Below are 15,166 nucleotides of genomic sequence, written 5' to 3' on the forward strand. Positions count from 1 at the left end.
GATCTAGCGGTTTAGTTATAACACGTTAATTATGTTTCAAAGTAATACTAGATCTCGCTTCAGTTTTCTATTTAAATTGTTAATATTAATATAATATTATTATGTTGAATAATACACAGTTGATTGGGTAATTATAAATTCTTGCAATACTTAAGGTACCTATGGAAGTATACACGCATAAATTGTATTGATGACAATGTATACCTTCAGTATTATGTATAAACTTCATCACTCTACTTTTTTTTTCATCAAAATTCTATGAACCGAAATGCTTTTAAAATAGTTTTTCAATTGCACACTTACAGACTAAACTCATTATTGAAATATACGGTGGAATAACATTCAAATGAATAGTGTGTGCAATACTGATCAAGCACACACGTGAAGAGTACACGACTACGCAGGTCTAAGAGTGTCTGAGTGTTCTATGTTTTGTTATCGATATCATTTATAACATAATATATATATATATATATATATATATTGATGTCACTGTACCTACGTATGAAATTGCTAATGTGCATACTGTACAGTGTACAATTACTAATTACTATGGCGCGGTGGATCCTACAAAAATAGGTATAGTGTCATATTATTACGCGTGGCATGGCGTGGCCGTGATGTTTCGGATTCAGTCCTCACGAACTATGAACATAATCTATAATATTAAATATATTACAATATTATATCACAAAAAACTATCTAATGTATTAATACAATTTTCAAGTTAAGTATTACACTCAATACTTAAATACTATGAAGGTACAGATAAAGTACATTTCATAAAAAGTGTATACCAATGTACCGATGTCACCGAATTATAATATTACTGTATTTATATTTTTATTAATTAATATAATTTATTTATTATCAGATATTAAGTATAATATATCAATAAACTACTGAATATTATTGTTATTAGATGTTTTTTCTTACACAAAAGTTTAGCCGTTCAGTTCAGATTGACAAACGTTCCAATAATAATAAAAATAACATTTTATACTTTGACAAAAAATATATTTCAGACCACTGTAGTTTCCGATGGCCAAGATGTGCGGATGTTATAAAATATTTCTAGTCGAAGAATAAAGTTAAAAACTAGAATATTCATTATCGAATAGGTATATAATAATTAATAGGGATATTTCCCTATATATTTTTCACTTTGTAATTTACATATACTATAAAACAATTTTTTTTTCAAATATTTGTGTAATAATATACGTTTTAAATGTTTTAAATTAATAGTCAATGGTTATGATTTTTCCTAGCTAGATCTTCATTCTGAATTCGGGAACAACGGGCTTTTGGTGGGCAAGTGTTTCGTCATATTGGTCACGCTCTCTAGTGCAGTAGTGTACACTTATGATAATATGTGTGTTGTCGTGTTGTGCACTAAACGTCGTTTAGCAACCACAAAATATTGTATAATAATTTATCTGATTGAATAGGTACGTTTGTAACGTCTTGAGAAAATATTACAGCATAATATAACAATTGATTAGTATAAATAGGATAGACAAATCTTTTTACTATACGGTTGATTAAAAATTAAATAATACTTAATTTGTTTTTATTATTGTGTAATACTCTAAAAATACGTATAGAAATTAATATACATTTATAGATAAGTGTAGATAGGTAGGTATATTTTTAATAGGATAACGGGTTAGGGTTCAGTAGAATATATTATTTTTTTTAAAGCACGCGACTAATTATGAAAAACTATAATATTTATAAAAGTAAATTAGTATGACACATACAATTTACTATTTAATGTCTTATAGTAATAGGTAACTTAGAAATTATATCTATATAATTTTCAATAACTCGAAATTATATTTTTTTTTTGTTTTTAAGAAAATAATTCTTTACGTATTGTTACACAATGCTTACACAGGAGTCCGATACGGATCGATACGGTTCATTGCCGCTAATATATCACACAATTCAATTTCTTGAACGCTCAAAATTAATATTAATATTTTTGTCATTTTTGATTGGTATATTTAACTAGGTCGATAGATAAACAGTTGGGTGTTTGTTGTTTTAAATCATTTGGTACCTATTTTGATATTTAATTGAAGGTCCGTTTAAAAATGATCAATGGCAGTTCAACTAGTTCATGGTTGTGTAATGAAATTGACTAAAATAAATTACATTTTTTAAGAAGTTGATAATCTCAAATTTGTACTGCTAAAATTCATGATGTTAAAAGGTAATTATAGTTTAAATCTGTTTACACAGTGTGATCGAATTATAAAAATTATTTGGTTAAATTACAATTTTTGAGTATAGAATTTTTCTTGAAATTATTGTCTATTGACCACATATACTATTATGATAGGTATAAAATAATGATTATATAGTTGTGGCTATGCTCTTGACAACTTTTCGTCAAGTAGTCAAATAATATAAAACTAGCACATTGCGTTACAATACTAAATATTTAAAAACATTTTGAAAAATACGTCGGTGAATAAATTATATACATAAAAAATAAATGGAACATAATATTTCATCGTTAATTACATATTATCAGAGGGTGAAAAAATGTAATAAAAAAAATCAATAGCTGGGTAAAGAGAAAAAAGTAAAAGCTACTCAATACATAAAATAAAAATTAAGAATTGGAATATATGTATACTGTATATAATAAACATCATATAAAAGAAAACCAGCTAGATTCAGTGTCATAAAAATATTATCTTATTATCTTCTATTTTAAAAAACACTGATATATTTTTGTTGTGCAAATTATATGAAATTACTAATAATATTATGAAGATAAAAGACCAACATAAACGAATAGCATTTTTTAGAATATTTATGTACTACACGATTATTGAAGAGTTATTATATGACATTGCACATCTTACACTCAAATAATGTAATATTGTAATATATTCTAAATCGATTTTACATTGTTTTATAATTGGAAGTTTTAAATTTATTTTTATTTTATTTGCAAAACATTGAATATTTTTACTATTTTTTTAAAACTGACTATTATTTTTAAATTTAATCCAAAACTGTGTTATATATATTTAATTTTTTTTAAAAGTGTTTTTTTGTGTAATAGGTAAGAATGACACAATTCACATTAAATATTTACTTATAACTAATAATTCTTATGGAACTGAAACATACTTACTGTTAAAAATTTAATAATATTATGTATTTTTATTTTTAGTAACTTAATTAAATACAACAAAACACATTAATCAATATATAGGTTATTTATATTGGATCTGAAAAACCAGATAGGTATGAAAAACATTCTTTCATATAAAAACAATATTTTAAAAGATTTTACCTATACAATGCTTTGTCACTTATAGCCATCCAACCAAACACTTGAACCATTACGTCGAAATTGTATTTGAAATATAATAGGTATCTTTAATTTAATCATTTGTATAATTTCTATACTTATACTTTTGTGTAAATTGTGTACTTGTATTACATTATATATATCTATACCATTTTTTTTGTTAACCATAATAATAAGTGTCTATATCCATAATAACATGACATGATATATTGATATGATGAATTTTAATTAAACGAATATGTCTGTATATAACATAATATATTTGATATTTATATTTAATTTTCTTTGCAAATAAATTTATTAATGTATAAAATATTAGTTTTTGTTCACATTGAACACTTCTATATAAAATGATTGGTTTTTTCTTACTAGTTACTTATTATTCATTAAGAACCAACTACCAAACATAATCATTTGCAGTCTTGCAAATGATTTAACGTCTACAAAATGAGACTTTTTATACTTACTGATAACGCAGTATGAATTATCTAGGTATTACTAACTTTCTACAAAATAATATAATTGTATATGCATCAATCGTAGGCAATATATTGTTTATAAGAAATAGAGTGCTTGATTAGATATAATTCTATTAAAAACATCACATATTATTTGTGAAGAACCGTCGAAATTTTGTTTAAAACCAGCTATACGTCTATATCTAAATAAAATACTTTTAATTGAGTAATGATTACAATAATAATAATGATTAATGATTATTATATTATCGTACTTAAAATTAAAGTTTAATTTATTAAAAAAATATAACGTTTATTTTTTGAATCATCGAAATAATAGCTAGGTGAGTGCTAGCTGGTTTTAACTTAAATATGAAAAACTGATAAAATGTTGATTTGGAAAATTTCTAACTTAAGATTTAGAAATAGGTTTTTTTTTATCATCTTGTTAGTATAGAAAATAGTTACAAAATTACACGCAAAATAAAATCTTCAAATTTTCTTGTGACAAAATAATATAAAATAAAAATGTTAATTGTTAGATATCCAAGATTTGTGAAACTACTGATATCACATATAATTATTTAGTTTCATTAAGACGAACTAGGTATACGTTAATAAGACGTACCTATAACCCTACATCACAATTACTCAATTATATTCATTAATTCCATGTACAATTTTCAAAATAATTTTTTTTATTGAAGGATTTTAGTTAATTCTAAAAAAATACACTTGAAATATTCCACTATAATTTAAATTAAAATTGTCTATACATAATGAATTTTTTTAACTTTTTAAAATATTCTGCCTTATGGTAAGTATACTGTGAAAGATGCTTTTTAAAAGTCTTCAACTACACATACGGATATTTACTTTGGAATGTATTTAAAATACGTATTTGAATATTCAATGAAAAAAGTATTTGATTATATAAGTATATATACTTCAAACAAATATTTATTGGTACATACAAAGTTGCAAACAGTTTGAATTTTTTGAATGTATTTTTTACTTTAAAACTAATGTTAAAAAGAATTTTGTAGAAAATCGTGTATACTTTTGCATTATCTTGTGAGAGCTGACTACGCCATTGGGTCATCGTTTGGTGAAACAATAAATTTCCTGTCTAGCTATTTTCTTATTTAAATGTTTAGTTAAGCGTAAGTCACATACGAAAAATATGTCTATTATAGGAAAGAGCAATAAAATTTAAAAAATCTTAATCTCTACAAATAATAAATATATTTCAAATTGTATTAAAATGTAAAATATCGATGGGCGAGTGTATAGATTTATAGTTTAACTGTAGAAACTTATTCCATACTGTCACTTGGAATTAAATGATTGGCTTGTACCTTTGCAAATTATTATCTTTAAATAAATTAGAAATTATCTATAGGTAATAAAGCTTTAAGTAAATTTGGATTATTTTATATAGGTCATATTATTATGTTATAACTTATGAAAATACTAATTTGTTTTTTTTTTTGTGTGATTGAACGGATTTTATTGTAAATATACAAAACATAATATAAAAAGGTATTTGCAAGTATTTTAATATTTTATTTTAAATACATATATTTTCAGAAAGTGTTTTAAACGCTACGTTCAATTTAAACTTTTATAATATGTCAATTCGTTATAATATTTAACCTAACGCCATACGATTGGTTCTACCGAATGTAAAATATTGCTATATATATATTATGCGTGGGCCAAAGAGTAAAAACAAATAATGCACTGACATCTTTTAAATATTATATTATACATTTTCTATTTATATCATGAATACAAAAAATAATGGTATCTACCTACTTGAATTTAGAGAATATGTATTTTTCCATTTTAAAATTTATAGTGACAATAGTATCTTATGTAGAATATTCTACTACTAAAATAATTTTGACATGAATGACAATCAAATTGTATATCACTATATGAATACGAGTAACGAGTATCTAAAATACATGTCCTTGCTAAATTTAGTTTTTCTCTATTAGACACGTTAGAGCATGTTTTGTTTGTTTACAAGTTCGTAGTGTTAATTCAATAAAAAGATATATTTTATTTAAAGTGAACGATAAAATAGATTATTTATTATTTATAGGTACCTAGAGTATATTGTAATTGTATATATTGATTTTGACCAAGTCTACATTCTTGCGAGTCGATAGTGCATTAATATTAGTGTAGACTCTACATTAGAGAGTATTATTGTTGAAGACCAGCAACAGTTGCTGTAGCAAAGTGTCATACACAAGGAATAGCAAAGGTAAACATTATGGTTTATGAATAGTTAATATCGTATTATGTTAAGCATACATTTTTATTCAACTTATATTAACGCTCAACAACAAATGTGTGTACTATAATAGCCATAGATAAAATTACGTAAAATTCCATGTATCATTTTAGATTCTGAACAGAGCGATAAATGTATAAGGTTTTCAAAAATAATAACATATGCTATTTTTTTCATCACTTTTAGGATGATCTCTGGAAGAAATTTGAAGTTACAATTTGTGTTGTTTATATAAATTGTTATGAGTTAAAATGTCCGTACTTTAAAATAATCAGAAAAAAAGTATTATCTTTGAGCGTTTGAACTAAACTTAAAGTATCAACTAGTAAAGTGATACTGTGGTTGATAAGAATTTGTGAAGTATTCTTAAATGCTAGGTAATCACAACTGATCAGCAAAAAAAAAAAAAAATGTAAATACTATATCATTGTTATTATCAGATAGTGAGAAATATATTCTATTTATTTAAAAAAGTAATACGAGCAGATACATCAAGTATGTATTAAAACTTTGAGATTATAATATAACGATCTGATTGAAATCATGTTTTAAAACCGTATTAAGTTCATTTATTATGTTATTTATATTTATTTTTCTTAATTAGTGTTTAACTTTATGAATAAATAATTAATCGTTTAAGTATTAGGTATTCACTTATTGCACATAATAACAATCAATAATAAAAGTAAAATTATTTTAGTATTATTTATAAAATAAATGGATAAAAAAACTTAAAAAAAGAAATGATATGATAATGATTAATGGTACAATTAAATATGAAACATTTTCATATAATATTATTATATTATTATCAACTATGTACGTGTTTTGAATACCTATTTATATCTATTATTACAATTTATGAATGTTGTTATATATAGGTATCTATGTATATTGTATGCTTAAAAATATGAATAATCGAAAATTACAAAATTATTTAAAATACTAGATTTTTTTAGATTATATTTATTTTAAGATAATAAGTTTAGATTATATTAGAAGGCAACATTAAGCTATAAAGTCTGCATTTATTCATCAGTTTAATAGTTAAAATTACGTTTTTCAATTGGGCATATAGATTTATTTCGTTTGAATTGCATTGAACCGATAGATAATTTATAAGTTGCACGTTACCATACAGCCTTAAAAATAAAATATTGCAATAAATTGTGCCCATTTTAGTAATAAAAAAACGATACTTGAAATAACCATAAGTGCGGATGAAGTATATGTAAGCATGGAGGTTTGGCGGTTGAGAAAATAGTGGATGTAGAACGGTGAAAAAAGGTCAGTGATAGTTTTTTTTTTTTTTTTGTCCATTCTCGAGGGAAAAATCCCAACGCCACATTAAATAACTTCTGAACGATGTCGATTAAACGAAAGTCGATAATTCACAATTAGTATTCCGGACCGGACGCTCTGTTCAACAAATAAAACGAATGGGTCCCTTTTGTTTTAATCTGGATAATACATTAAACAAAACTTTTTTCCTCCCCTTATATCTGTGTAATGTGTGCCTCATGACCCTCGCGGGTTCACCGCGAAACATTCGGCTTTTTCCATTTTAATATGTCCCTTATCACTTATGTCGGCCATTCGTATTCTACGCCATGCTATACCTGCCAGTATCGAAAACCAACAAATAGTTAATAGTTCTTAGTTCTTACAAATATAATTGAATACAATGAGTAGATAACAAACTATTATTGTACGGTTTTTATACGACTATAATGATTAGTTATGGCTTAAAACGTAATATTAATTTGCATTCCCTTAATTTTCCATTTGATATGTATCTGTTACGTAGATTAGATTGGCAATAATATTTGGGATAGGTATTATAATTATTATGCACTTAGGAAGTAGTATTATAAATGTTGAAATTTTTAATATAAAGTACTTGATTAAACAATATCTACCAATATAATTATCGTTCTAAATAAATCTTGTAGTTTGGTTTCAAATTAATTTTATTTTGAAAACATTTTGAAATAATTTTATTATATAATTTATTAAATTAAATAATAAAAAAATTATATTTATCGTTTTAAACTATAATAATTTTTTTAAGTTTAATATTAGTCTTGATAGACTATTTAATTATACACAAACAAAATAATATTAATACGTTTATTGTCACATGTATGAATGTTATTAGTTATCTAAGTTATAAGATAGTTTTATTTAAAGTAATTTAATTATCTTAATATTATAATCTTTAACATGATATATTTTTGTATTTGTTTCAGTTCCGTAATGAAAATCATTTAATAGTTAATAGTAATAACAGTGCTTTTTTTTAAAATGCATTTTGTAATCAATTATTGCTTTGAAGTTTAAACTATTCATACATAAAAGTTTTAATATTTTAATTTCCCTCTGGAAAATATATTGATTGATTTTTTGTTATGATCTAGATTGGTTGGTGATTTGATAATTTAATTTATGTGATAAACATTTTTTGTTGCACTAATAATTATAACCTTCTTTTTATTCATTAATAATGTATTTTTCCTAACTCTGATCTTAAAAATGTTCAAGTACCTATATCTTTTATAAATCATATTTTCAAATATTGATATATGTGATACCATTAAAAGAGTGACTGTGTAGTACAATATTGTTTTTCAAATAAAAACAATGCTTTTATACTATAATATATTATTAATTAGTACACATTTTTATTTTTTTTTAAATAATAATACATTTAAATCGAAATTCAAATGAATAGTTTTTAATGTTATACTAAGGATGGTGATTTTATACAAAAATATAAAATATAAGTATTTATTACATTTTATATTGGAAATTTTTCACATAAAATAATAAAATGTTTATATGTTAATAATAATTACTATAAGTAGTACCTAGTTATTAAATCACCACTAGATCTATATTTTTTTAAATATGTTATGTTATATTATATTTACACATAACTTATATCAACTCGGGATATTTTTCTGACTAATTTAATTCGATATAATACAGAAGGAACTAAAAAGGATGGTTCTAATTAACTAAAAAATACATTTATATCGCCACAGTAAATTACTTAAATATTATAAAAATGACTAAGTATTTTATGTAATATTTATGTCTGTTTGACAATTCAAAAACTATAGTTTAATTATATACAAGTTCATAATTTGAAATTCTAAATTAGCAGAAAGGATTATAGGTGAATAAAATATTATACCATTTTTTTTTCATTAAAAAAATGGTCACGAAAATATATTTTTAAAAACCTATTATTTGTAAATATAGAGGCATATTAATATTAATTTTCTAGTAGGTACAAGTTCACATTATGACGTTATCAGGACAAGTTTTATACCCCAGAGATTGTAATAATTATGTTAGTGAATTATGCTCCCAATTCGTATAAATTGCTTAAGTTTATTTGAGTTTCTTGAGAAATGGTTACATTTAATAAGCTTAATTTAACTGTTTACATAAATCTCTGATGGCCATTATGTACGTATAATTTATTTAGCTATTTAAAAAAAATATTTTTCATTACAATAAAAAAAAAAATGTTTTTTTTTTTTAATCAATTGAAATTAGTGAATTTTGCTACTTTAATTTATAATAAATGTTTATTGATAATATTTTTATTATCAAGTATAAAATTAAAATATTTATTAAGATATTGTGCTGATGTTTTGTCGAATACATTAATTTAGACATATTAATTTATAGATATATAACTACTTGTTATAAAACTTACATCTTTATCATTTTTAATTGATTTTTTGATGCTAATCATAGTAAATATAAGCTTAATTGTAATAATTTTACATTTTTACGTAGTAATTATTATCAATCTTGAAAAGATTACTTTTAATATTTATCAAAATACACAAACAACAATTACAAAAGGGTATTATGGTTTTATTATTTATGTGATTTTTATTGTTATTCAACTTATATTTTTATATTTAATCGATAATTATTTAGACACGGATTTTAAAGTTTTGATATTATATTTACATTGTATTGCAGTTTTCATGATTTGTATATACATAAATAAGGGGTGTTTTTAAAATGTTTTCATTTTATTTTATTGATAAGTATGCTGTATATGAATATTGTTTCCTAGGATTAGCGGATACAAAATTACGAATACTTGATTTTAGGATTTAGAAACCATATTTTTGAATATGTATTTAATCTATAACCATATAAATATCATATATTCATATAATATCATATTATTTTAACTGTGAAATAATTATAGTTATTATTTAATGTCATAAACTAGATGTATTTTTTTTTGTAGTTACTTTATTAATAAAATAACGATAATGCGATTTTAGATAAATATGTGCGTTATTGACGATCGTCGGATGTTTTGGCTACGTTTTGAGTTATCAAACAATTATGTAACAAAACTATATAATCTATTTAAAATATTTAAAATAAATTGGTACAAAATATTATAGCGATAAATTTATTTAATGACGAATAAGAAGCATTATGAATAAAACTAAACTAGTTAACACCGTATAAATGAAAAATGTGTTTTTGGTCTGTCCAACAAAAGTCCAATAACGTATTTATATGTTATGTGTATATTTTTGGTTCAGTTTTTAGCGCTTTACTTTGATTTGTAGTGCTGAACATGTAGTTAGCACTACAAACTTATAAATTGGATAACTTTTAATAAAGCTTCCAACAAATTCAATCATTGACTAATAACGTCCAACAACTCTGAGAAGAGTTTGTTGGAATGGTTTTAGATTGTTAAGCCAACATTGTAGTGCCAGTTTCATGTAAATCAAAAAAGCTTTAAGAATTCATGTAAAAAAATCTCTTTGCATTTAATTTAATTTAATTTTTTTATTGCATCACTTCGAATGTACTTCACGTAAATACAATAATTATTTTACGAGTAGTATACAGTGAAAATATTAAAGATATTATATTATTTTTCATATGTCATGTAGTTAACGCTGATATAAAGAGAGAAGAATAATTTAAAAAAAAAATATGGGTAAGCCAGACAACTCTGCGCTAATTTTTTGAATTAATTTTTCTATTCTAAATTTTCCCTTGCTATTTAAAAGAAATATCCTATATCATCATATGCCTGCTTGTTGAAATTGTGTGTAATATATTTGAAAAAGTATTAATTTTTTTTTATCTTTTATTGCTGTAGTAAATGTCAATAACATGTGTTTTACTTTTACATAATATACTCGTAAGTATAATATGGTGTAGATAGTTTATTTTAAAATACTGCATTTCAAAACATATGATTCCATAATATTTGATATTAACTGCTCTTATACCAATACGTTTTACAAATATAATCGTCAATATACGTAAGTATTTACGTTTATCGAAAACCTGGATATTATTCACCAACTTTTTGTACGATAAAAAGGGATATTGCATGCTTATGATTTTGGATTCTGAACACCAATGAATTTATTGATTTTACTAGGTGTGTATGTTTGTGTGTCTTTTGTTTTTCATAAACTTTTGGAACATAAAATTTTCTTCATTTTTAGGGTAAGGTATCTATTATTAAAATTGGGTCTAGTTGATACTTTAAAGGGATTTTAAAATAAAAAACGCCCTATACTTTTCAGAATAACCGAGAAAAACAAAAAAATGCATGTAATTCTTCGCAAAACTAGTATTCGACAAAATCAATTTTGTTTTTTTGGTGTAACTCAAAAACTAATAAATTAAGATGATTTCTACGTTTCTAAATTTTCACCGTTTGTTTAGATATATTAGTTTTTTTATATATTGTATGATGAAGTTTTCAAATTATTTTTGTTTTTTTAATATTATATATACATAATTTTTTTATTAATTACATTAAAATGTTCCTTGCCTAAGATATCCACATTTACAAATATAATTTTAAAGATTTTAAATTTTGATTATTTTAACGCAATATAATAATATATTTTGGTGATATTATTAATCTTTATATAGATATACAATTTTTATGTATATATGTACGTTTACGTATAAGTCACCAAATTTACGCTGCTGAACCGATTTTGATGAACATTTTTTGGTGTGTTTGAATAGGTCCCTGGATGGCTTTGATTTACAATTATACCCGGTAGGTGACAGCATTTGGATTCTAAGACATTTTGACATAGATATGTTTTAAATAACACATGTGTGAATTTTAGATGTTAATTATCTCGGAAACTACTCATCATGTGTTTTTTTTAATGAAAGAGCACACTACGAAGCAGGTTTTAAGCATAAATTTATTAATCCAACTTCGTATAGGTACAGTGTACCTGGTACACAAAAAATAGAGAAATAAAATATGAATATATCTGTGGTACCATAATTATTATATCCGGAAATATGAAATTTTAATTTTATATAAAAATTGGTTTTCACTAGCAAAGTTGAGTTCAATAAAATAAGAAGAATTGTAAATTTTGTATTAACTTAAATTTTTCCAATTATTTTAAAAGTATGACTATAAAAATCCATTAAAAAAATTGATAAATTGCCAGTAGACTAATAGGAAACCGAGATAGAATGATGCAGCACCGTTCGATAGTTTTCCTAGATTCACGATTCTATAAGTTAATTAATAATAATCGGAGAATATGCACATAAAGGTATAAACGGAATGTAGTGTTGTCTGTGAATGACGAGTATAAATAACGGATTGAACAAAGTTTGATCTTGGTATGTAAGATGTGTAATTTTAATATGGTCAACGAATTAAACGGGGATATAACTTCTATGTTGCATGTTTTTATTTAAGTTTAAAAAACAATTTATACATCTATACCCCTGATAATAAAAACGAATAGTATAGCGTACAAAGAAAAATTAGAAAGTCGATAGAAGCTTTGGAGAATACTTTAGAAAATAAATTTAGTTTCACAGGCAACATGATTAAAAATTGCTACTTTTTAAAAAAGTAAAAAAAAATTGAATGACTAACCATCCCGGGCGGGACAGCTATGTAAAGTTTATATGGCAGAAATATCATTTATATATCAAATCAGAATACTAAAAGTATTATTTATCTATACGTGTAACGCTAAATATTAGCATTAGGAAATCAAAATTAACACGGATGCATTAAACACGGGCAACGAAGCACACGAGGAAAACTAATTTATAGTAAAATATTAGTAGGTCCACATGTAAAGTTGGGTATGATTAATAAGTAAAAAATTTATATTAAAACATGTAATTAAATAAAATATTTTCTATACAGATATAGCAATTCTATTATTCTAAGTATGTTAAACTTATTACATACCAAATATTTTATGTTTCTATAGATCCTAACCTAACTATATTGTTAGAAAATAGGAAGTTTTATAAGCTAGATAATATTTTCTATTTTTATAAAATTCTTTTAAATAAATATGTACTGTTTAAACAGGTAAGATATAAAATAAAAATTATTATTTGTCTTGATTAGTGTTGATATTGATCATCAGTTTAAATTTGTTAATATTTTATTTATTTTATCCAAGATAAACTTAAGTTTATACAAACGTTTAAATTTAAGCATTCTTAAACTTGTCTTTTCAAAATAAATAGTAAAATCTATAAATTAAAGTATTTAAAAAAAAGTATAGACAAAAGTTATGCGTCATAAAAGAAAAAAGGATGAATGATTAAAATAAAATATTGAAATGGATATTATTATAAACGTATATTATTATAATATATTTAAAATTAATACACTAACTAAAATAAAGTTTTTATTATTTTTATTTATCTATAAGAATACAGAAATATCATTATAAAACTTTTTATAAGGGTATTGATTGAAAGGTCTGAAAGAAATGTCGTCCGATTTAATGACAAATTGACAATATAACGACCCACGTGCCAAACCTAATTTAGTAAGAAAGTAGATGAAAAAAAAAACATTGAAACATATTATATTGGTTATAGAATGGGAAAAACATTGATCCTAGTAAACTTATTATTTTGGCATGTAGGTAGGTTCGAGTACAAGTTTTACATTTATTACAAGCCACGCGATGGCACAAATATACATAAGCCTATATAATGTTATTCGTTATGTCTGTCGTTTTTCACGACGCTACCGGGACTTGGGAAATAAAACAGCTTCTGCCTCTCATCCAAGGTTATAAGAGTTTTTTCTTATTTTTTTTTTTTTTGTCGATACTGGAAAGGGGGATAGTGTAGCAATACACATCGAACTTACTTTTATTATTATTTTTCTATTTTACTTTATATGAATTTAAAAAGAAAAAATAACTTTGTATCCAAAAAGGGTACCTATAAAGTGTATAGTGCGGTAACCCAAGTCACGTAACCAAAGTTTGGCACACATACACTTGCACACACAAAAGTACACAAAACCTTCATGATTATTTAATAATTCCAAATTCACAAGCGCAGGTTACACACAATGCGTGTTTGAATCAACTGTTGGATGGGACGTGATGATCAAACCGTTTTTGCATATGACAAACTTCTATTTCCTAATTGTAGTTTTTGCTCAATGTGTATAACCTAGCTGATTTATTTATTATTTTCTTAAACTGTATAACATTAATATTATAGCAATGATATTTTATGATAAGCGGTTTTTATGTTAATTGGAATTCAAAGTAAAACGTTCCACAAAAACATTTTAAACTGCCCAAAAGTTTATATAAACTAGTATAATAGTATTTTGAAAAGGTTATTATGTTTTACGTTAAAGTTGGTTATAATATGTCATGGACATTTCTATCTAAATTAATCTGTGGATGAATTATTTATATAAACAAATAAAACTCTGTAAAGTAATATATTTAATGTTATAAGTAATAAAATAAATTTAGTTTTAGAACAAATGTTCTCAGTAAGTTAAGAGTGATTTATTAAAATATCTATACTCAAGTTTGAAGTTAGCTTAAATGTGTTTTTAGTTTCATAAAGAATCAGCTTTGTTTATTTTTCTAGAATAGTTAATCATAACTACTCATCGTATAAAAACAATTTACTACACTTCAGAAGACTACCTACTAAATAGTCTATAAAAACGGAAATCTTTGACCATTAGTTATTAAAAATGTCATATATATGATTTGGTCATTAGTATAC

The sequence above is a fragment of the Rhopalosiphum maidis genome, chromosome 2 (genome assembly GCF_003676215.2).
Source record: "Rhopalosiphum maidis isolate BTI-1 chromosome 2, ASM367621v3, whole genome shotgun sequence".
In the NCBI taxonomy this organism is placed as follows: domain Eukaryota; kingdom Metazoa; phylum Arthropoda; class Insecta; order Hemiptera; family Aphididae; genus Rhopalosiphum; species Rhopalosiphum maidis.